A 26,006-nucleotide genomic window follows, 5' to 3' on the forward strand; every position below is an offset into this window, starting at 1 on the left:
ACCCACTCTCTCCCTATTTATTTCAAAACCCCCTTCCCCTCCCCCTTTTCTGATGAAGGGTCTAGGCCCGAAACGTCAGCCTCTCTGCTCCTATGATGCTGCTTGGCCTGCTGTGTTCATCCAGCCCTGCACCTTGTTGTCTCGGATTCTCCAGCATCTGCAGTTCCTACTATCTCTATATTCTCTTCAACCAGTCAATCTGTTTTTATTAAAAATAATCTTCCTCTTCTTTAGTTGTCCACTTCCAAAAGACCACCTACGGGGGTAACTTTTCTCCATCAAGATTAGCATTCCTTAATTTTTAACTTTTTTAAAATTCATTCACAGGGTGAGGGTATTGGTGGCTAGGCTAACATTTATTGTTCATCCCTAATAATCCAGAGGGCAGCTGAGAGCCAACCATATTTGTTGTCAATCTGGCATCACATGTAGGCCAGACCAGGTAAGGACGGCAGTTTCCTTCCCTAAAGGACATTAGTGAACCAGACGGGTTTTTCCGACAAACTGCAATGTCATTATTGGACATTTAATTCCAGAATTTTAAAAACTGAATTGAAATTTCACTATCTGCCATGGTTGGATGTGAACCTGAGTCCCCAGAATATTACCTGGATAATACCACGAGGCCGTCATCTTTCCCTTACTGAGCTTACTGACCTTCTTAAGTATAGTGGGTCAAGGTGGCCAGTAAAGTAGCTAGTTTTGACATGAGTCTTTATTCCTAGTTCCACAATCTCAGATGCCATTTGCTTTGAAAGGGGTGAGTGGAGGTGATGCCATTTCCAGGTGGTGTCTTTTGAAAATAGCATAGACCTGGCACAGCCTGATCTCCCATCAAGTTTCAGAGTTGAAATTAGGTGCTTCACTGGTCACTTGCCTCAGCCATGGTGATGGACAAGCAGAACCCTCGAGGATTTAGTGCCAGCATGTTCTTTGACCATGGAAATCTGCAAACAGGTGCAATATTGTCTTGAAGCTACAACAGACGCTGTTAAACAGAGGATGACTAGGGTGAAAACCTCAAATACTTCTTTTTCATGTGCCAGGATAATTGTGGAAACTCTACTGCATTCTCAACTGAGTTCAAACAACTCAATGAAAAACTAATCTACGCTTGGACTACATCACTTAGTGGTTAAACTGACTGAAATACTCAGGCACTACAGACTTGTTACCAATAGTACTTTCAGAACTCCTCTTCCAACAACACATAACATTGTTTAATCCACAATGTTCTAATGTTGCCCAGCAGTGGCATTACTCAGTGTCAATAGTCTCTATGAATTGTATAATTCAGTGTTATTAACTCAAGTTTTTTCTCAATCGTAATCTCTTTACTAGTCTCAGCCTGTTGAAAAGCAAACACTGTTTTCAAAGCCTCTCCTCTTTCCAGCTTAACTTGCATCATCCTCATTAACCATGACTTGCTACTGATGTTGGTTCCTGAGTTGAGCAATACCTCACTTCTGAAATTCATCTTCTGGTTTTCAAATTATATCTTAACCTCACACCTCCCCACTATATAATCTCACCCAGCTCCACAGTCCTCAGATATCCACACTGATCCAAATCTTTAATGTCCTAACTTTTCGCAGGTGTGCCTTCAGTTACCAAGCTGTGCAGTTCTACAATTCCTTGTGTAAAACTCATCACCCCTCTACTTCTCTTCCATCCTTTAAGATACTCCTTAAAAGCTACCTCTTTACCTAAGCTTTTGGTCACCTGCCTTAACATCTCTTTATGAGGCTCAATGTGAAATTCTGCTTGACAGTAATCTTGTTAAGAACTGCATCTCATTTTACTACATTGAAGGTGTTCTATAAGTCATCATGAATATTATTCAGTTCCAAACAAAAGGCAAATATAGAAGACATGCTTTGAGGCCACAATCAGAGAAGCCCTACAGTGTGGAAGCAGGCCAATCAGCCCATCAGGTCCACACTGACCCTCCGAAGAACATCCCATCCAGACCCACCCTCCTCTGTCCAATCCCTGTGACCCTACATTTCCCATGGTTAATCCACCTAGCCTGCACATCCCTGGACACTATGGGCAATTTAGCATGGCCAATCCACCTAACCTGCACATCTTTGGACTAAACCTACTAAACAAAACACATTGCCAAAACCTGTCCCCCCAATTATTTTCAACCTTGTTTCTACTCGGATCATTTCTTTTTGGTTTTCCTTCTTTTCTGGAATTCAACATCCAAGTGCTGGTGAAGAGTCTGAAAGATTTGAGAATTTTTTGAAGCTGATAGCTTCATAATCGTGGTAGATACAAGCCAAAATCGCTGACCGCCATCACACACATTTCACATTCAGATAATATGTACAAACTAATGACTTTTGGCATTGTATTTATAAATCACTAAAATACGTCAATGTGAAACTGCAGTTTTACGATTTAGAATGCCACTTTCAGTACAATAGGAAGAACTGGTATATTGGTCCATTGAGCAGAAATGAAGAGATTGTTCCTGAATAAGAATGAGTCAAGAAAGGTCAATTAATAATTGAAAGAAAAAGTATTTAAATCATAACAGAAAAAACATAAACGATAAAGCCTCACTCTCAACTGTTCACAGTTTTTTTGTTTACTAACCATGATCAACAATACTGCAATACTGTCAGGTTGAGGGAGGGGCACTGCAGACAGAAGGATAAATCAAACCATAATTGTGAATCATATCATAAATATCAGGATAAGAGTGAACGGCACATCACAGATCAAATATTGAAGGGCAAAGATGGGAGTACATGCCAAACCAAAGGGAAGCATGGATCACATCACAAGCATGGGGGAGGAAACAAGAAAATGCTAGATTGAAAGTATGTGCGGTGACAGGAGAGAGGAGGATGAATCACAGCACAAATATGAAGGGAGAGTGTGTGAATGATTGTTTTTGAGTATCTTCAGTCAATGGTTTAATATTCTATGTTTGCTCAGTTGGTGGATGTGCTACACAAAGGATTGGAATACACAATGATAATGAAAAAAGTCACTTTCACCACATTGAGAAAGTCTTTAACAGCTGCCAACAGTGCAGATGTTCCACTTGTGCATTTATCATATGCCTAGTAAACAGACAGAAACGTTTTGCTGTGTCAGTAAGAAACCACAGTTATTAAACATAAATATGCTTATAACTTTGTTGCACCACAAAATAATATGATCACAATCCAGTTATGGGATTTTATACTGGTGGCTTCTGGCAAAGTTCCCAAAATAACATATATTGTTCCATTAAGTTGACATTTCCTCTTGTGTCATGAACAGTGGCATTATAACAGCCTCACATCATAAACCTCATGAGTTTTTGACCTTTGGATGGTCCTTGTCCATCTGAAATGCTGTGTTGAATGAGACTATACATACAGCAGAGTTGGCCTTTCTCAATCTGGTATATTTTAAAATATCACAAGATAATCTTCATGGAAAGAGCTGGTGTCTAGAGAGGTTTGTTGTTCTAATGAAGGACACTCACAAATTTGTTTTTTTTCTCTTACACAGACTTAACAGTGTTTTGGAGTGGTCATTAATCCAGTACTGAATTAGTATGGACTCAGTTATTTATCAGCTCAACGATGCCCTGCTCCCCTCAACTTACATTGATCGTTATCAGCAGACTGGGATATCAAGTCCACCACTTCAATTATTTTTAGGGGCAGGAGGGGCAGTTTGCAACTGTAGGCTGCTTGTTTCGATGGACAGCAACAGGCAACAAAAAATGTCCTTATATCCAAGTGTCTGCAGAAGTGGATGATTGTGAGTGTGTTGTGTAAATGTTGTGCTTGTTTTCTTGCTGATTCATAGAAAATCCATGCAGCTGGACAAAGAGACTGGTTTCTACTTGGAGAGGAATTTACATGCGGTGTTGTTCTCATGCACCTGCTGCCATTGCCTTTCTAGGTGGTAGAGGTCGCTGGTTAGGAATGTGTGATGTAAAGCACTTTTGAAGTGAAATAACAACTTGGACATGTACCAATATCAAATGGGCACCCAGTAGAGATGGAAATCAATAGAAAAGCAAATAAATATTTAATACTAGTCAATCCGTCTACACAAAGTACTCACGAAAACAAGAAAACTGACAGCAATAGGATAGCAAGATTGAAAATACACTATTAACTTGCAGTTTACACAATATTGAAACTTTCTAAAAACCATTTCAGGGATTGCACTCTCCCTCAGATAGCTATTAAACTATAGGCTCCCTTTGACCACATTGACCGACACTAAAGATACCACGGCACTATTTAAAGACCACAGGAATCCTGTGGTATCCTGGTCAATACTTATTTATCAACGAACAAAATCAAACGGGGTATTCTGGTCATTGTTATTACTGGGAGCTTGCATTGTGTAATCTGACTGTCATGTTTCTTACATCATATGATCATGAGATCAAAAGAAAAAAAACAGAAGTGTTTACGCAAACACACTTTACTGGTTGGACTGCATTTTAGGATGTCCTGTGGCTCAGAAAGATGCTGCACAATTGTATTTGTCTTTCATTCTCACAACAAAAAGCCTAGTTTCCCTCTTCATGGGATTCCAAGCTTAGCGAACACTGACATTATGGTCAGTGCAATTTCCTTGTGAAAGCAAAACAGAGAGTAAGACAGTTTTAAAACTTTGTGAGTTGTCTTAAATATGAATGACCTTGCTACTACATATTGGCAAAATGTTGCAGACAGTCAGGACATCAACTTAAGCTTCAACTGGACTAAATGGTTGTACACACGTCTTTAAACATTTATACAGTATGCAAAACACGGCATGAACCACTTTTCAGTGTAGGGCTTTATACTTTCCAGTATTTGTTATCATGGGAGCACACTGTTTCCTTTCCTTAACTGAGAGAAAAAAAACGTACTTGTGTCAGTTTATTTATAATTTCATAATACAACATCTCAATGACTGGAAATGTCTAAAGCCTTTATACTGTTTTGTTAAGAAATATGAACACTTTGCCACCTAAATTAATCACGATAGGACTTTTTTCAAAATATTTGTCTTCAGACTATAGATTTAGTTAAGCTATCAAATTATGGATCAGATCCAAGTTAATGCATCCAGGGTACTAATAAGCGAATAGTCGTTTCGTAGTACAGAATTTGATTATTGCTGAAGGATGGCATTTTGTTGAAGCTTTTCACTTTGCATTCATAAGAACAATTGGAAAGAATTACCAATGCAAAGGAATACAATATTTATACTGTTGGAAGGTGGACTGTGATTGGTAGAGATGTTACCATGAGAATGCATCAGGCAAATGATGACTGACAGTTAATTGCCAAGCTTTGTCTAAATTTTAAAGCAGGCAGGTTGACTCTGATTGGTCAAGACATTGCCCTGAGAAATAAACCATAGAATGGCTGTCACCTATTTGCTTCAATCAAAACAGGTATAGTGTGTGCATATGTTTTGCATTTGCAAAGAATCAACGCTATATATAAATATATGTAACTTCTGACACATGCAAGTATGCCACCCTGTGAGCCTCAGTGAGCATTGTAAATTGATTATCAGCATAATTCCACACAGATTCAGGATTTTTCAGAAAATGTTGCTGAATTATGGAAACAGATATTGAATTGTAGTGATGAGTGCAAGGTGAAAACCTTCAACAAAATGTATCATTTTCAGCAAAACCCAAGTTTCCAACAAGTGACTACTTGAATTCTTGCTTATTATAAATATTCCTTCCTCTCTAAAACAATACCTATCATACATCTTTCATGTATTCACTCTTACAATTCCATTACAGACTGAAGATTCAATCTCTTGGATTCCCATTTCAAGCTTATATCTGGTGAGCTAAACAACTTTTTCTTTTTACATGTAACTACCTTTCCCTCTCAGCAGTATTCTCTCTTTGGGACTAAATCTCCCTGAAAATCTCAGGCCTCTCCAAGGAATTACATTCTTATTATTCCATACTTACATTACAAAAGGATCAAATGTTCACAGAATTATTGGTTTATTATCTAGAAGGAAAGTGCAAATTCCTAATTCACTTTGGCGTCTCTATCCAACAGATGTAAATACTGTTAGCTATTTTTTGAAATAATCATTGTAGATTCTCCCTCAGACGTCTGAAAAATGTTTTGTCAATTTACTGTTGCTACTTTATTAATCATCTCTCCAAGTTAAGTTGCTATTCCCCCATTAAGCGAGCAAGGAGGCAACTTGCCAATGCAGACGTCCTTAGAAAGCATGAAATAGGCTTTTCACCAGACTCTTTTTTCTCCTACTGTGCATGTTAAATAATCAATCCAAGATCTCAATGCAGGGAATCTGTGGCAGAAAAACAATATCTGACCATTTTTACCAGCCCACTTTATTGAACAGCTTTGAGTAATTGCATAAACTTAGTTTAGTGATACATTTTCTTGGATCCAAAATGTCCACAATGGCACCTTACAAGAAGCTTAAGTGTAACAGAGCCTCCATGTAACTGGCTTCCTGTTTCTTTTATAAAATCAATATCACTCTGTCAATCCTGGTTTCAACATTCCCAGTCAAAATATAATATACTTGAAACTGTAACTAACAGCGACAGGCAGAAGGTTCCTTTTATGCAGCTTACAATTTTATCCACATCTACAATGATTCATTCCTCCGGTGATACTCTATAGTTTACCAATATTAGAGACAAGTGCTTTTTGTGAAAGAAAAAACTGTCAAAGAATTGCGGTAGAGCTACTTATAAGTTTGACTGCACTGGATTATTGCTGAAACACACCAGGTACAAACAAAGGAAAGGAAAATATCAGCAAAATAATAAGCCGCACCTCATATTTGCTGAACTTCAGGTATGTATGATCCTAATCTAAACAAAGCATTTTTTTTTATCCTTCCTTGCATACAACAAATAATGTGAAAATTCAAGCAAGCCAATGTTTTCCAGTTTTAAAAGTATCAACTGGAAACAAATTCCAATGAAATTTAAGGATTAATTTTCTACAGACTCTATCAAATTTGCCATATGGTAGAGCCCAATGGATCCAGTGCTATCCTTTCCTTGCAGAAAGCAGTTGATGTGAAACTTCCTTGAATGTAATACAAGTGTCTTTGATATGTACATGACTTTGCTATATATAGATTAATGGATGGTTAGAATGAATTGCAGATATCTATAATGTTCCAAGTTTGCTTTGATTGGCATTTGTTTCCTCCCACACCAGCTCACTTGCGTAATTTGTATACTATCTACGAGATTCGATGCAGCAATTTACGCAGGTTCCTTCAAAAGTATCTTCCAAATTCACAAGGGAAGAACAGGGGCATCAAACATATGGAAATTGGACCACCTGCAAGTTATCCTCCCTGAGCATCCTGACATCAAACTATATTACCATTACTTGACTGTCATTGGGTCAAAACTTTGGAATTCCTGCCCCCTAACTGTACTGTACTTACTCAAGAACAGCATTAATTCAAAAAGGTGGCTCACCACCATCTTCTCATGGGACATGAATTCTGGCTGTGCCAGCAGTATCTGTATTCTACAAACAAATAGAGAAAATAATCATTTCTGTACACTGGAAATAAGTTAGCATTAATCCCTGTGGCACTCCACTCAATAGCACGACCACTCCAAAAAGAGATTTTACAAATGAATTGCTTTTATTTATCCTTCAGCCAGTTAATGAACCATTTTGAGATTTACTTGGACCCCCAAAGATTTTTGTATGAATCCTTTCCAAAGATCTTTTGGAATTTACAGTAGGCTACCTTGTACACTCTTCCACAGCCTAGCTCAGATGTTTAATTCACAGTGCGAGCAAGGTGGTTTATCAGGAACAATCACCTCCTTTTGAATCCATATTGATAGTTGTTGCATTGGTTATTTATATAAATTAAGTTCATCTCATAAAAATCATTGTTTTACAATAAAACTGAATTGAAATGAATGACTTTAATTGTTGCCTATTGGAATTCATGTACCATGTTAGTTATGTTTCCGATCTACTAGTAACTCAGAAGTGTCTAATGGCGATCTACAATGATGATGGCCCAACAAGTCTCATTTTAGATTTCTTTTATCACCTTTGGGATTTTATTGTTTCGAGCTTTTTCACCTTGTTTCATACTTCTCCATTCATATTCAAGACATTAATTTTACCGACATAATTTGCTTGGTGAATCTCTGTTGTTCACATTATTCCTTAAGCACGAGCAAGAGTGCATTCCATATTTCAATATTATTCATGGCTCTAACTTCTTTTCCAATTGCCACTTGATTTCAGAAGCACTAACAAGAAGGGCACCGGTCTTTTTGCCCCCACAGATAGGTTTCCCCCATCAGCTCTCTCTCATTGCCTCTCTGGACAGTATTTTAGTATGTTTCTTCAGATTGCTATAAATACTCCAATTAATTTCTTCTACTGTTTACCCACAGCATTTGCGAAGGTTGCTTTTCCTTATTATTTCATGTTCAACTAACTTGCTAATCTATTTGAGGTCACGTTTACATAGTTTGTTCATTCAAGATATACATTTATCTTCCAAGTTCAACATTAGGCTGCTTGAAAGGTAGTCTTATTTATTCTCTGTGAATTCAGTCAATTCTCCCCCACCCATCTGCCTTTGGTCATTTTGTTTAAGATATTCAATCACTTTTTAAATATTGGTCTTTCAAAGTAATATAATTGGCTCCTGATTCCAGAATGAATCTCAGATCATGCATGGGGTTCTATTATTTAAGCTTTGCTGTCCTTCATTTCTATATGTTAACGAGATCATTTTCACTTAAGATGAGCACTACTTCTTATTTCTTGGTCTTGAAGTAATTTAGATTACATTTATGAACTCTTTAGCTTTTCCTAACTGTTTTTGATTGAGTTAAGTCATCCATTAACATATCTTTCTTGTTATCACAAACCATCTCTATCTTCTGACTGATCAAACTCTTTTTCTTTTCTGCTGAGTTGCCGGTCCGTAACCCAATTTAGCCTGGATATATCTGCATTTGACATATCTGACTAGAGGAAGACATTACACAGTTTTGTGCTTCCTATAGGTCGCATGATTCCTCCTAGAGTCCCGAACATGTAAGGCAATATTTAGCATGGGCAATAGGATGACACCAACTTGTGAGAGACCTGTGTTGTCTCCATTTGGGAAGCGCTACCAAACTGAGTGCTTATCCAACATTGAAGTGGACACCATATCAAGGATACTGAAGGCCAATGTCTCATCCCCGAGAACTGCCAGTCAACTGGAAGGCCGGAATCTGTGCACTGAAGGCTGTGCCAACAGAAGTGGTGGTCGCTGCTGCCAATGAAGACATCACAGGACAGCCAAGATCTCCAGGCCAACACTGAGTGTTGAAGTGGGAGCTGGTCAACAGCTAGGTCAGAAATGTCAGGAAATTGTCCCTTTCCTGATGCCAGGCTCTTTGATCAGGCACGGGTACCCTCATTCAAAGGCAACCTATGAGTACCAGTCAGCAAACCCAGTCAGGCTGTATTTGGGGCTCCTGGCATGCCAATTTCTCTACCTGTCACTGGTTGAAGACCAGCTTTGGCAGAACAAGGTCCTTAACTGCCAGTGGGCTGAGGAGATCTTCATCGAGATTTCCCTGCCTGGATTTACTGATAACAGAGGTAGGAAGTCATATTCCTACCTAGCACCCGCCCCTGCATTCAAACTTACCTCAAGGGGGCAGAGAGCATTAAAATCTGCCCATTGAGCCACACAACCTGCATTGATGTGCTTCCCATCTTTTTCCAATAATGAACTGCCAGAGGAAGTGGTGGAGGTGGATACAATTGCAACATTTAAAAGGCATCCAGATAGGTACATAAATAGGAAGGGTTGAGAGGGATATGGAGCAAATGCTGAAAAAGGCAATTAGATTAATTTAGGATATCTGGCTGCCATAGACGAGTTGGATCGAAGGGTCTGTTTCTGTGCTGTACAACTCTATAACCCTATGACTCATTTCTCCTGAATGTTCCAATTGCTTCCACTCTTCGGCATTGTATTATGTTTTGAACATTTCATTTTATTGTAATAATCTGTTCACAGAATCACTGAAGTGCTATGGAGGCTATTCCACCCATCATGCGTGCACAGGCTCTTGAAACAAACATCATTACCTAGTGCCATTCTCCTGCTCTATCCCCATACCCTTGCATATGATTTCTATCCAAATAGTCATCCAAAGTTCACTTGAATGCCTTAATTGAACCTGCCTCCAGCACATTTCCAGGCAGTCTAATCCACACCCTAACTACTCACTGTAAGGAAACATTTCTTCTCACATCATCCTTGCTTCTCCTGCACAACACTTCAAATTTATGCTCTCTCATTCTTGTTATTTTTGTGAGTGGGAATAGTTTCTCCTAATCTGCAGTATCCGGCATACTCATTATTCTGAAAACCTCGATCAAATCTCCTCTCAACCTTCTTCTCTCTAAGGACGACTTCTTCATTCGATCCTCATAGCAGAAGTTTCTCATTCCAGGAACTATTCGTGTAAACTGCTTCTGCACTCTCTCCAAGGCGTTCACATTTTTCGATAATTTGGCACCCACAACTGTTGACACAGTAGCCTCAAGTCCTGGCATTTTTGTATGTAATGCTCAGGCACACATGAACTCACAGAGATTTGCCACCTCTCATCCGCCTCCATTGCATATTGCTTCCTTGGGAGGCGTCTCGAGATGTGGGGTGCTGCCAGCCAGCTGGAGAACCTGCGAGGAACTCAAGACATTGCTTTTGGGCAATGTCAGCCAAACCGTGAAAAGGGTGGCATGGTGGCACAGTGGTTAGCACTGCTGCCTCACTGTGGCAGGGACCTTATGCTCGATTCCAGCCTCGGACAACTGTCTGTGTGGAGTTTGCACATCCTCCCCATGTCTGCACGTATTTCCTTTGGGTGCTCTGGTTTCCTCCCACAGTCTAAAGATGTGCAGGATAGGTGGATTGGCCATGCTAAATTGCCCATAGTGTTCAAGGATGTGCCAGCTAGGATGAGTAGCCATGAGAAAAGCAGGGTTACAGAGAAAGGGTTGTGTTGGGGTGTGTCTGGGTGTGATGCTCTTCAGAGGGTCAGTGTGGACCTGATGGGCTGAACGGCCTGCTTCCACACTGTAGGGATTCTATGACCCTAATCAGGCAGTGGTATGTTCAGTAGAGGGCTCTTCACCGACTGAGGGCTGCTGACCATTCTGAGGTTTGCAGTTTCTGAAGAAGGGTCTAGACCCGAAACGTCAGCTTTCTTGCTCCTCTGATGCTGCTTGGCCTGCTGTGTTCATCCAGCTCTACACCTTGTTACCTGAGGTTTGCATTTCTTGTGCTCAGCAGCACCACTGAGAGTCTGTGGCTGCTACCCGAAGGACAAGCACCAGAATCATGGGATTGCAGTGCTACATTCCTCTCCCACCTCCTGAAATCAACCAATAGGAGGTGACAAGCTGTCCATGTGGTTTAGCTGCCAAGGGTTATGGGGAAAGAGCAGGAATGTGAGGAATATCAGATCAGCCATGATCCTATAAAAGGTGGAATAGGTTTGAAGGGTTGAAAGGCCTACTGCTTTTCCTCTTTCTTATGTGACAGGCCCATACGCAGTTGAATTAAAGTAGTTTTATAACCAACCCGGTCGGATATGTTATGACACACCTCTGTGGCAGGTGGGCTTGAAACCTGACCTTTTGACACAGAGGTACAGACACTACCACTTTGCCAATACTAGCAGCAATAGGAAAAGGCCCTTAAGTGGTTTTTAATTCACCACTTAATGGCCTCAATTGTGGCCAAGGAAGGTCAACCATTGACCCTGCTGCCCCTGACATAATTCTGGTGGAGACAGGAAGGTGGCAGTGACCAGAAACACTAAGATCCAGCCTCATCAAATGTCGTCCCACTTCCAAGCATATAACCTCACTTCTCTCCAACATATCTGTGTCTCTCTAAGCTTCTGTGTCCTGTTTGGTCCAAATATTATTTTCTCTCAACTGCTCAATTTTTATTTTATTTCTTTCGGATACTCTATTATCAATCCTCCTTCCCCTCGTGTGTTCCTTCTTAATCCAAGCGTCCTTTAATTTTCATTCCTTTTTTTGGTATTTCCCTGGTACCTCATTGCAATTTTGGCTCATCTCTCACTGAGGCTCCCCATTTCATTTTAGCATCTATCTGCGGCTCCCCTTTGACTTTCGACATTGACTTCTGTCAGGAACGTTCCTTTCAAACTTACTTATGCCTAAACTGCCCTTTTCAAAATGCATACAGTTAGTGACCCCTTTTTAATTCCTTCGCTCTGCTTTTAAATTGCCTAGTCTGCTTGAAGCTTCGGGTCATTCACTACTCTTTGCAGAAAGAAGCCTTCCTACGGCAAAGTCTTCGACTGTCTTATTCAAAGTGTCAGTTTCCTTTTGCCTCTAAAGATGTGTTATCACAGATGTCTTTTACTGGATGGTTAATTATTGACAGTCCTGCAGTTTGATAGCTGGGGTCTTTTGATTGAACAACCATGGATTTTCTCCTGAGGCTTGAATGAATGCAAGTGTAAAAGTGAACATTGTGGATCTGTTGTTCATAGGAAGGGGAGGAGACAGAGTGTACAAAGACAGAAAGCAAAGAATAAAGTCTAGTCCCTGCCCAACATAAGATCTGCTGGAAGGGTTGAGGAAAAGGTTTCATTTTCATTCCCCTAGCACAAAAAAAACCCAGTCTAAATGATTATATCCCAATTAACAGCAATTAATATAGAAAGATGCACCAATGTGCTTTACAAAAGAAATAAAGGATGGACACAAAGAGGTGATGGATGACTTTGCATTAGATAACTGCTGAAAAGCAAGTAGAAAGCAGGGAGGGTACAGTAGGACTGAGGAAGAAAAGCTCTCTGCCACCAGTAGGTAGAGAAGAGGTCATGTACACAAAGCTAGAGTTACACACAGCAGTGGATATATGGCTAACGTCACTGACAAAAATCACAGCTCAATTAGGTAACACAGGAACTTTGAAAGTGTGTTATGTTCAACATGCTCCGAGCATCAGCCGTGGCTCAGTCTTACACCTGAGCAGCAAGGTCACTTACCTACTCCAGGATCAGAACACAAAATTTAACATAACAGTACTGAGCAGTAGTGGGAGAGAAAAAAAGAGAGACAGACAGTGACAGTGACAGAGAGAGAGAGACAGAGGCAGAAAGACAGAGCAAGAGAGAGTCAGAGAGGTGCACTGTTTGAGATGCTATCCTTCAGGTGATAGCTTAACCAAGGCTCCATCTGCTCCCTCAGGTAGGTGTAAAAGACCTTTACCACTAATTTGAATGAGGACATTGGTATTATGCCTGGTCTCCTGTCCCACATTTATCCCTCAATCAATATCCTAAAATAATCAGGTTACCTGGTCAGAATCACATTGCAGTTTGTGGGATTTTACTGTATGTAAATTGATTGCTGCACTTCACACAAATGTATTTCATTGTCTGTAACGTACTTTGAAACATCTGCTGGCCAAGAAAGGCGCTACCTACAGACAAATCTTTCTTTCTAAGAAGAGAGGTTTGATTACAAACTGAGAGTGGGCACCCTGCAACCAGGGTAAGATGTCAGGAGTAGGCCCTGACTAAGCTTAGTCAGCTGACCCCACTTTAATTTTACAGGTGGCAGCTCTTTAATTACCTCCATCCATCTCCACGAGGATGTCCTGCCTCATCGAGCTGCCATCCAATGGGCAGTCAGTAGCTCTGCAGACTGACAGTGCCATGAGCAGTAGTCACTGCTGTTGTTGCAGGTTGACCAAGGAGGTGGCATTCAACAATATATCAGGGCATTCAGGTATATCCCTAGGGCCAGAACAACAGGCCGGAGTGTGGAGATGGAGGAGACATGTTGGACTGGGTCAGGGGTTTGTGGTGGAGCAGGGAGGAGTTGGCAACAGGGTAGGCAGATTTGGAAAGGCTAACCAACAGTAAGGTGTGTTTAGGCTGGCACCAGGGGCCTGGCAAGAGGCACCACCCATTTTCACACCCTGACATTAACTAGTCAGCTCCCCGCTGCATTAAACCTGCCAGGCTGCACACTCTCTTCCACTGCCTGCTTTCCCACCCATGGGTAGCCCATAACAATCAGCCCATGGCCCCATATGGACTATTCATACGACTCATTCCAGCACCAAAAACGTGTTGCAACGCCACTGGTGCTTTCTTTACAATCGAGGTTAAACCTAGATTTTGCCTGGTACTTATGAAATGTTCCAAAGTTCTATCACTCCCAAAACACATTAAGTCAGTTATCATTTGTATATGACCTTACTGTGCATGAACGTGGCAGTTGCATCTACCTATCACAAACCACAAGTAAGGTCATAGCTATAGCAAGAACTGCAGATGCTGGAGTCAGAGACAATACAATGTGGAGCTGGAGGGACACAGCATGCAAGGCAGCATCAGAGGAGCAGGAAAGTTGAAGAAGGGTTCCGACCCGAAACGTCAACTTTCCTGTTCCTCTTATGCTGCCTGGCCTGCTGTGTTCCTCCAGCCCCACTCTGTATTGTCACTTGTTAATGTCATAGCTATAAAGCATTGTGGATATGAAAATCACCCTATACAAAAGCAAGATCACTCATTTAATGTGTCATAGTTAGAACTACATCACATATATCTGTTGCGACATCTATGCTCCCACATTCACAAGGAAACAACCCTTTACTTGAGTCTTGTGTTATGGTACAGATTATTTGCTGGGAAGATCACAATACAAATGTTGAGACACCCCAGATCTGAAAAGGCAGAACCTAAAAAAATTGTGAATTCATCCACATATACTGACATAATTTATTAGCTGGTGCTCATAACAGCATTTTCAGTTGCTGGAACAGTTAACCAGAAATTAATTACCTTCTGTTGGTTAAGTTTAAATAATTAATACACAGGCTTTTTGTAATTATATTTAAAAATAACAGGGAATCCATCTCCCTCGACTAAATTAATACTTGTACCTGACAATATATTAAGAAACTACTAAGATTACTCTATATAATCCTTTACCCAGTGTTTCGCATAATTGAGTGCAATGTAAATTTAGTCTATACTTGCTTTGGATTTCCCTCACAAAATCATTATTATCATAGCAAGTCGTGGAATATCACTGTTGAAAATAGGGAAAAGAAAATACAAATGTCTGTGACACAACAAACAAAGAACAGTGCCAAAACAGGTTAACAAGGTTTGTTTCAGCCAATCTACTGCAATTCTGAAGTTTCCTTATAAAAAGAGAAAATACTCCACAAGTCAGGCAGCATCTAAGAAGCCAGAGTTAGCATTTCAGGTTGACGATCCAACACCTTTATGTGTTTAGAGGGTGAAGTACTAAAACGAGTAGTTTAGGACAACAGCTGCGGTGGACAGACAGGGCTGGATTTCACTCGTCCCTGCCAGGCCCATTTGCGGCAGGGTGGAACATATAAAATACCCAGTGGCAAGTCCACTACCTCCCTACCTGCCCTTGAGCTCACCTTCATAATACACTAAGTGATCAACTGCCAAAATCAGCGACATACCCTCCATAGGTTAAAAAAAAAGGTCAATTTGATCAAAAGTATTTTAGTATGGACAGAGAGATGGCAGTGGGCATGCCATTCCAATGGCTACATAACAACAGGTGGGGCACCCTTTTTCTGGTAATCAGGGACTCCCATAAGCTATTACCCACCATTCCTTCCATGCTACCTGCCTCCACATAAATGAAAGGTTATCCACACTGGTAACAAAAACAAGACGGCAGGTTATTTCTCTGGTTGGTGATAAGACTGGGAAAGGAGGAGGTGCAACAAGACCTGGGAGTTGTGTACACTTTGAAAACAAGCATGCAGGTGCAGCAGGCACTGAAGAAGGCAAATGATATATTGACCTTTATAATGAGAAGATTCAAGTACAGGAACAGGATGTCTTGCTGTAATTGTACTGGGCCTTAATGAGCCTACACCTAGAGTATTGTGCGTACTTTTGGTCTACTTATTTGAGAATGGATGTTTAGCTATGGAGGGAGTGAAACAAAGACTAATCAGACAGATTCCTGGGATGGCAGGAGTGATGTATGATGACAGACTCCAATTGACACTGTATGTACTGGAGTTTAGAAGAAAGAAGGTGATCTCTCAGAAACCTGTAAAATTCTAACAGATCTAGACAGGATAAATGCTGGAAGGATGCTCCTGATGATCAGGGAGTCCAGAACCAGGGATCAGGCCATTCAGGACTGAGATGAAGAGAAATTTCTTAACCGGGAGAGTGGTGAGCCTGTGGAATTCTCTGCTGCAGAAAGCAGGTGAGGCCAAAACATTGTTCCAGGAAGGAGTTAGATATAGATCTTAGGGCTAAAGATACCAAAGTGCGTGAGGTGAAAGCAATAATGAGGTACTGAGTTAGATGATCAACCATGATCATCTTGAATGGCTTGAAGACTCGAATAGCCAATGCCTGCTCCTACTTTATATGTTAGTATCTAGCATCTACATGCTGTTGTAGAGGGAGATTTATTTAGATTTGCAGTTTACTGTAAATCCCTGGTTCCCCCATTAGGAGTCACAACATTGTGCATGATCCTACACTGCAAGGACTGCAGCCGCTAAGAAGACAGCTCACCGCTAAGTTCCCCATAGTAGTTGGAAATGGACAATAAATCTGACTTAGCCAGTGATGTCGACAGCCCATGAGGGAATAAAAAGAACTGACTTCCTTCATGTTAAACATATTTAAAAAATTGAGAGAACACATTTGAGTCAATCAAGTGAAAGCTTTGTTTTGGTCCAAGTGATGACAATATTTGAAAAGCCGGTTATGATTTTTGTTGCGATCTGATGAAAAAGACCAAAATCCTTTAAAGCATATAGCGTGCGGGAGAACCGAGGGTACCAAAAGAAGTGGTAGAATTCCTGGGTTGAATCAAAGCACCAAGAAAAATTTATTATACAAACTTCAACAAAACAACCATGAGCAATAATGACTAAATAGGCATACTGAACAGGTAAGATTTGATTCTAAACTATACAGCTTGGGTTCTAACATTGAAGATTAACTCAAGGCAAATATAAGTTAACATACCTAATGTGGTCAAAAACCCAAAAGACTGCACTTTAAGTGGCTAGCTGCTAAGACACATCCCACCCTGGTATTGGTGATACTGTGGATTCACCAAATCTCATTAAAACTCTGTGCCCTCTGGAAGGAATTCCAATTCTTCACTTCTGAAAATCTTGATTTGCAACATCCTTAAAGCCTCTTTGACACAACTGGCTCAATGATTGCTCACTTCTTGGTAGTTCAATCTTTTCCCACAAAATTGAGTTCTCCAGGACTCCTGGCACTGCTCACAATAACAGGCACAATTTCAGCTTTTATTGAACAGTTAGTTTCATGAACTACTGCTGAATTACTCTCTTCTCCAACCTCTCTTAACTGCATTAAGTACTGCTTCTGGGCTTCCTGCGCTCCAATCTAAGCTGCATTAAAGTATCAATGTTTCCTACAACTTCACATTAGCCTTATCTTTTCCCACAGCATGGCGTCACCACTCTGCAACTTCACCCTGTACAGGTGGTCTGAACGCCTGGAGGCTGCTACCAGCAGCATGTGTGCTGCCTGGACCCACCTCTGCTTCAACATGTTCCCATCTCCAAACTTCAATTAACTCTTCTTCCAGCATATACACAGATACATTGAAACCAGGAAACCTCTTCACCTCCAACCACCTCACAGCCTTCTCTAAGATATGCACCACACAGTCCTCTCCAAGCTTTTCTTGACTGACGTTTAAGTTAAGTATCCCTCATTACAACTTTCCTTGATCTGATTTTTTTAAAGCTTTTCAGAATTCACTGAATGCTTTTGATTAATTTAGCTTTAACTTCTAAACTAAACAAACAACGACCATCCCCTCTGAATCCACAACCATTTCCATCCAGCAGGACAAGGGCAGCAGATACGTGAGAACACCACCACCAACAAGTTCTCTTCCAAGCCTCACACCCTCCTCACTTGGAACTATTTTGCCATTCTTTCAGTGCCACTGGATCAAAATCCTGGAACTTCCTCCCTAACAGTGTTGTGGGTCTACCCATACCAAATGGATAGCAGCAGTTCAAGAAGGCAACTCACCACCACCTTCTCAAGGGCAACTAGGGATGGGCCATAAATGCTGGCCCAACTAGTGACACCTGCATCCCATCAATGAATTTTAAAAAGTGTGACAAAACATTTATTTTTATGACAAAGTGAGTTACTTTCAAATACAATATTTCAAACAGATGACAGACAAATGCTATATTATGAACAGATAGGCAGACACACAGAGGCACACCAGGACTACTTCCGTTTGAACTTTAAAATTACCTTTGCACAATCACTTGTTAAGCTCAGACGCCAGATGATCAGCATCCATGCGTAAACCTTGTTTATCTTACTAAATCCGGCTCAGTAATGCCAGTAGTAGACCTACGGACCCAACTATTCCTGTAAGTATGCGACTGATATAAAAGAGATGGATCTAGCATTGTAAGTGCAAGGGCTGGATGACAAACTCCAACTTAAACAAGCACTTGTTTAAAAACAGCTTAATATCTTAATATCCTTGACAGTTTGCCCTCTTTGAATTATGGCTGATTCCACAAACAGTGCATCTGGTCCAACACAAACGGTGCATTGTAAACCATACTACTGACGAGCTAGTGCTTGCTGTCAAAAGGTTCAGGATTAGTCAAATGACTGGAATTTACTTTCATTATATTAGCTAATACAGCGCTGTAATCTAAACTAATGAAGATCTGCCAACCCAAAAACATTGCAGAAACTTTTCACATCTTCAGAGGAGAAAAAGAAAAAGGCAAGAAGAAGACAGAGCGAGAGAAAGAGAGAGAGAGAATCTTAACTCACGCCACATCTACCTACCTTGTAGTAGCTAGTTATGAAGCAATGAGTTTGGAAAGGCTGAGCGCTGTGGGTGGACTGACACTACATGCACTGCCATCATTTGAGAAAAACCCCACATCATCTCCTCAAGGGTGATTAGAGATAGGCAATAAAACATTGGCCTTGCCAGTAATGCACGTCATAAGAAATAAGGAAAAAAACGCAGCAGCATATTACTGCCCACTTCTTTTGGATGTTGATACTGCTTATCATGGTGGGAGGGTAAAAGAGACTGATAACTTTACATTACATCACCCGGAAAAGACTAGAAATTAAAAATTGGTGCCATTTATAGCTACATGCAGTACAAAAGGCATCGGCTCTGCAACTTGCCAATTTCCTCTTTCAATCTAAGCAAAATCTTCAAATAAAATGCAGCTAAGGAAAGTTGGAAATCCCCAGCAGTTTCAGAAACATTTTCATTAAAAACTTCTTTGAAATTATGCTTAAAAATATTAAAACAAAATATGCAATGGGCAATGCTATTCACTTCTTATCCTTTCCAATAAACATTGGTATTGCCATGCCCTCTGATACCAACAATAACCTCTTTAAAAATATTAACACAGGCCACTTCTGAGAACACAAAACTGTGAATTTCATAATACCTGCACATTCCGAGTGACACTAGTGCTTCATACCTTCAAATCGTTTTCTTGTCTTTAAGCAAGTTTCGGGTCATATAGCAGTTATTATCTAAAATACCTGCACCTAATCAAGAACAAGTCAATTTAAAGAAGACAGACAAGAGCTGCATTATATGGCAAGCTCTCCAATAATCTATTCACCATCTCAAATTGAAACTATGGGATATTTAATCCATGAGATGGGAAGTCTCACCTACCAAGTGGAGAACTGATGAAAGGCCACATTGTACTTTTGTGGGGAGGCAATGGGCCAGTGGTATTAGCATTAGATTATTAATCCAGAAATCCCAGTAATAATCCTGGGGATAGTAGGAACTGCAGATGCTGGAGAATCTGAGATAACAAGGTGTAGAGCTGGATGAACACAGCAGGCCAAGCAGCATCATAGGAGCAGGAAGGCTGACGTTTCGGGCCTAGACCCTTCATCAGGCCCGAAACGTCAGCCTTCCTGCTCCTATGATGCTGCTTGGCCTGCTGTGTTCATCCAGCTCTACACCTTATTATCCCAATAATCCTGGGGATCCAGGTTTGGATCACCATTGCTGATGGTGGAATATGAATTCAATTTTAAAAAATCTACTGATGACCATGAAACCATTGTTGGTTGTCAAAAAGACTCACCTGGCTCAAGGAAGGAAATCTGCCATCCTCACCTAATCTGGCCTACATGTGACTTCAGACCCACAGCAATGTGGTAGACTCTCAACTGCCCTCTGAAATGGCCTGGTAACCCACTCAGTTGAAGGGCAACTAGGAACAGGCAATGCTTGCTGGCCAACCAGCAATGCCTACATCTCACGAGTGAATAAGAAAAAAAAAGAGCATAAAAGTACTGACGCTTGTTGGAAAAACTCATCCAGTTCGCTAACATACTTCAGGGAGGGAAATCTACCATCCTTACTTGGTCTGGCCTACATGTGGCTCCAGATCCACAGCAATGTGGTTGACTCCTAACGGACCTCTGGGCACTTAGGGACGGATAATACATGCTGGCCTAGCCAGCGATACCAACATCCTGTGACTGACTAAAACAAAATTGCTACGGCAAAATCCCCAAAATTAGGCATTTAAATGGGCAGTGGCAGACCTCCCCTGAGATCATGCACCAGTGGTTTTAGGGAGGGGGTGTGGTATAGGCTGCTGACTAATCAGAGGCTGACAGCTGTCCATTGTGGGTGGGGGCAGAGGGGGCAGAGCCAGCTGTCAGTAACACATCCACTGGAGAGCCAGGATTGGAGAGGGTCCCAGGTGAATGGGAGCAGTTTGAGGGTCATGGATTCTGTGTCAAGGGAAAGGATTAGGAAGGGGTAGGGTGTGAGTTGTCTCTCACACTAGCAAACCTCCCCCCCAACCCCCCAACCAGTCCCAATCCCAAATGCTTGCTAATGCCAGCGCCCTCAATTAGGCACTGAGCTACTTTGACTGGGAGCCTGCAAGCAACAGTGTTTGCTAGTCGGACGCTCCGTATGGCAAGGCTCCCATTTATCACTGGTTGAATAATAGCAGCAACAGGATAAGGCCCGCAAATGGGCAAATTATGGTCACTTAAGGGCTTCAACTGAAGGTCAGGAAGTCAGTTCATGAACCTTCCCACTCTCTCTTCAATAGGGGCAGAAGGAGGAAGACAACAGCGATGCCAGCCAGCACCCTCTTGCCCACTGAAACATGATGGCCTCATGATATTATCACTTGGCTATTTATCCAGAAACACAGGTAATGTTTTGGAGACCTGGGTTCATATCCCACTGTGGCAGATGGTATGTCTGGAATTAAGAGGCTAATGATGACCATGAAACCATTGCTAATTGTCAGAAAAACCCATCTGGTTCACTAATATCCTTTAGGGAAGGAAACTGCCATCCTTACCTATTCTGGGCTACCTGTAAGTCAAAACCCACAGCAATGTGGTTGGCTCCAACTGCCCTCTGGGCACTTAGGGATGTGCAATCAATACTGGCATAGGCAGTGACACCCACATCCCGTGAATGAATATAAAAGAAACACCCCAGTTACTCCAAAGCTCTCTTGGGCAGGGTTTTAAATTCCACCTTATGTCACTGTTCCTTCACCTTCAGTAGGTGAAATTACTGGAATTGCCTCCCTAACAACATTATTACTATCCCTACACCAAACAAACAAACCCAGTTTAAAAACACAGCTCAGCATCATCTTTTATTAGCAGCATGGTGGCTCAGTGGTTAGCACGGCTGCCTCACAGCACCCGGAACCTAGGTTCAAATCCACTCTTGGTGACTGTCTGTGTGGACTTTGTACATTCTCCCCGCATCTGTGTGGAGTTTGCACATTCTCCCCACGTTTGTGTGGGTTTCTTTCGGGTGCTCCGGTTTCCTCCTGCAGTCCAAAAATGTGCAGTCTAGGTGGATTAGCCATGGGAAATGTGGGGTTACAGGGATAGGGTAGGGGGATGGGTCCGGGTAGGATGTTCTTCAGAGGGTCAGTGTGGACTTGATGGGCTGAATGTCCTGCTTCCAAACTGTAGGGATTCTATGATCCTCAAGGGTGATAAAGGATGGACAATAAATGTAGGTTCTTGCCAGCAACACTCACATCTGTAGCCTGTGGAAAATCTAAACTACAGGCAGGTCAGTGACAAATACGCTCACTATTTCACTTCATCAGCATGCGATATTTAACAAAAACAGAAATTGCTGGAGAAACCCAGCGGGTCTGACAGCACGGAGAGAAACCAATTCTGCATAAGTTTCACTATTTTTGAAATACTGACTTTACTTTCTCTCCACAGATGCTTTCAGACCTGCTGAGTTTCTCCAGCAATTTCTATTTTTTGTTTCAGATTTCCAGCATCCACAGCTTTTTTTTTAGCAATATTTAACAAATTGTTCAATGACGGCCATTAAAATGGAGATCTGTGACTTTCACATTATTTGACTAAGTGTTTGGCAAGATATTCAAGTACCCTCACCTGCAGTCACAAATTCAATGAACATTCAAATACAGAAATCAAAATAATGGAAAGCACCATCTATTGGTTGCACCATCTATTTCATTCATACTGCATAATGTGAAACAAGCTTTCTCAACCTCATTGACGTCTCTCAAGGGCACGGAGGCACAGAACAAACCATTCATAATTCTAGGACAGTCAGCAAGTTTGGCTCATAGAACACTCATCCTGGTATGGGAGACAGAGTCTTGTGTAGAGGTGGCGGGGGGAGTACAGGAAAGAATAGGAGGCAAGGATAAAGGTATCTTGATTGACCAGTTTTGCAAACTTTTATCTTTAGTTTTTGTTTGGTCAGTGTTAGCCTGAACTGGGACTTCTTGCTGCTAATACTGAATGTAAAAAAAAAACAGAAGCAAAACATTTTATTTTCCCATTCTTGCAGTTATATAACACCTCATCTCTTTGAATGACCCAACATACTTCACATACAGTGAATGACTTCACATAGTTACTTCTATAAAACACAGGAAAACACAAGTCATTTTGAGTACAGCAAGGTGCCAGTTACAGCAACATGATGAATTGACTTGTTGATTCATGTTCAGTTGTGTTTGAAGGAACTATATTTGCCAAGACACTGGGATACATCTCGGTTTTTCTTCAGTTAGTGCCATGGACACATTATGGAAATCCATCCATCTAGGGTAGCACTGGCAATGTAGTGTACCCTCAAAATCTCACTGGAATTGTCAACCTAGGTTACATACTCAAGTCCTGAAATGATGTGATATGAAGTGGGTATATAAACTAGCCTTAGAAATCATTTGTTTTTCAAAAACAGTAAGAATAAAATCTTATGAAATTAGTTAGAAAGGAAACTTTACTATTATTATCAAAATACCTGCTCCATAAAGACAGAAACCAGCTTGGTAAAATATTTCCTCATATTAGGCTTCCAGAGGTGTGTCATGACATCTCTGAACAGGTCGATATAGAAAAATAGATTCGGGTTACATTAAAAAAGAGTACTTGTCTGGAATTTCTATTCAGTTACATAAGCTTTTTCAGTGTATTTCAGTGCACCAAAATTACAGCAGTTTGAGTGCGAATCAAGTTCAACGCATGTTGAGTTTCTGTGATCTTCTCTGTTAGTCTAAGAATACAATGTTTTGATTTTTTAGTTACTCGTGAAATTAGGGTGCTAACAGCTAACTTCGAAAAAAGCTGCCCTCAAAGCTCTAGGGTGCCTGTTACACAGATTGTATCCTGCCTCGTGTTAATTTGATTCTGGCTCCAAATAAAGAGGATCTTTGATATCCAGCAGCGATACCATAAAGCAGGGTACACAGCCAGTCACAATGAAGCATCTAACATGGCCAGCAAACCAGGGAGTAATATTCCATTCAATCGTATTACAGTGAGCAAAATAAAGATTGAGACATGCACACGGCATGAAGCTTGAAACTGAAACATCACAAGCAACTTTTGAAAGAATGAAAACCTTTTTTTATCATAATGGGAAAACTTGACAAACTTATATTTTTTTAAATATAGAATCCCCACAGCATGGAAACTGGCTATTTGGCCTAACATGTCCACAACAATCCTCCAAAGAGCATCCCACCCATATCCATCCCCCTACCCTATCCCTGTATTTCCCATGGCCAACGCACCTAACCAACACATCCCTGAACACATGGCCAATTCACCTAACTTGCACATCTTTGGACTGTGGGAGGAAACTGGAGCACTCGGCAGGAACCCATGCAGACACGGGGAGAATATGCAAACTCCACACAGACGGTGATCCAAGGTTGGAATCAAACCTGGGTCCCTGGTGCTGTAAGGCAGTAGGGATAACTGCTGAGTCACCATGCCACCCACTATTAGTCTTTCACAGCACAGAGGTTGGTTGAAGGCTGGAGCAAAACTCCAAGTTTATTTCATTAACCAAGGCATATATGTCTGCAAATGTTTTTCAGTAAAATTAATAGTATAAACATGGAAGTTTTCATCAAATCAAATAATGGAAACATGCCACTGTTCAACAAAATTTTACGTGACTATAATATTTAAAATGAACTCACTGCTTCCAGATTTGACTTTTGACATTTCAATATGATAAAAATGAAATAAGATATCAAGTTGAAGTTATACAGGACATTAGTGACATCAAGTTTGGAGTACCTTAGGAAGAATGTTATTAAATTGGAGAGGGTACAGAAAAGATTTACCAGGATGTTGCCAAAGACTGGTGAGTTTGAGTTTTATTAGGATAGGCTGGATAGGCTGGGACTTTTTCACTGTAGCACAGACGGTTGAGGGGTGATCTTATAGAGGTTTATAAAATCATGAGGGGCATAGATAAGGTGAATAGCAAAGGTCTTTTCCCTACAGTGAGCAGTTCAAAACTAGGGGGTATATTTTTAAGGTGACAGGAAAAATATTTAAAAGGGAACTGAGGGGCAACGTTTTCATAAACAGGGTGGTTCATATGGAGAATGAACTGCCAGACGAAGTGGTAGATGCAGGTGCACTTACAACATTTATAAGATATTTGGACAGGTACATGAATAGGAAAGGTTTAGAGGGATATGGAGCAAATGCAGGCAACTGGGACTAGTTTAGTTGAGGAAACTTGGTCAGCATGGAAGAGTTGGACCGCAGGGTCTGTTTCCGTGCTGTAGGACTCTATGACTCAATAAATTAAAAATGATAGCATTAGTTTCAGTTAATTGAAAGTCAAGCAACCAATATAATTGTAAATTTAATTCTTCTGTTTAAATAGTTAAATTCCTACAAAACATTATAAATGGACAGAGTAGTATTCGGTTTAAAAGCATCAAATTCTTCATGCATTTTTCTTGCTCATATATGTTGGTCACAAAGATGCTGTACACTAAAATGCAACAATGTAGAATGCAGAAGACAGCAGCTGTCAAATGCACATCTAAATACAGAACACTCCACAGCCAAGCTGGCAGTTAATAAAGATTATACAAAGCTGGAGCAGAACTGAAAGCAACAGCAAGTCTGAAGTAACATTTGGTCCTGTTATATAGTAATCCTGACTGAAGCAGAATCCCATTTAAATGTTACCCTTTCTTGACAAAGAGCTTACATGCTTATTTCAATTCAGTTTAAGATACCAATAAACAGGGATATGGTTACATTTTGCATGAGCTGGGCCACAAGAACAACGTGCTGAAAAACGTTACATCAATAAGCCGATCTCATATTTGACCTGAACGTTCATTCTACATTGTAGAGCTTATGATGCTAACTGCTGTATTAACAGACTCAACATGACTCTGGATCTTTAGTCAATGGAAAATAAACCAACAATAGTTTTTCAGGAGAATTTCTTAAAAAATCTCAAGAGTGTCCAATATGAATGAGTGGCTTATATCTTACAATCACTTGCCAACTGCAATAGTGTAGGTAACATTTATAATACAGCATTAAAAAGCTCAATTTTGGAGCTGATTTTCTATTCCAG

At 40.8% G+C, this 26,006-nt stretch overlaps 1 protein-coding gene across 2 annotated transcripts in view; it reads right to left on the reverse strand.

Moving 5' to 3' along the window:
- LOC109921818 (proto-oncogene tyrosine-protein kinase Src) overlaps positions 1 to 26,006 on the reverse strand; it is a 151,414-nt gene that overhangs the window by 111,126 nt on the left and 14,282 nt on the right. The window contains exon 1 of one of the 2 annotated variants that reach the window (XM_048608279.1): positions 18,914 to 19,020. The exons of the other annotated variant lie outside the window; for it this stretch is intronic. The gene's annotated coding sequence lies outside the window, so the exon portion shown is untranslated. Of the gene's footprint in view, positions 1 to 18,913; positions 19,021 to 26,006 lie in introns of those variants that run through there. 2 annotated transcript variants of the gene reach the window in all.

This window comes from Rhincodon typus, chromosome 19 (genome assembly GCF_021869965.1).
Source record: "Rhincodon typus isolate 14 chromosome 19, sRhiTyp1.1, whole genome shotgun sequence".
Taxonomy (NCBI): domain Eukaryota; kingdom Metazoa; phylum Chordata; class Chondrichthyes; order Orectolobiformes; family Rhincodontidae; genus Rhincodon; species Rhincodon typus.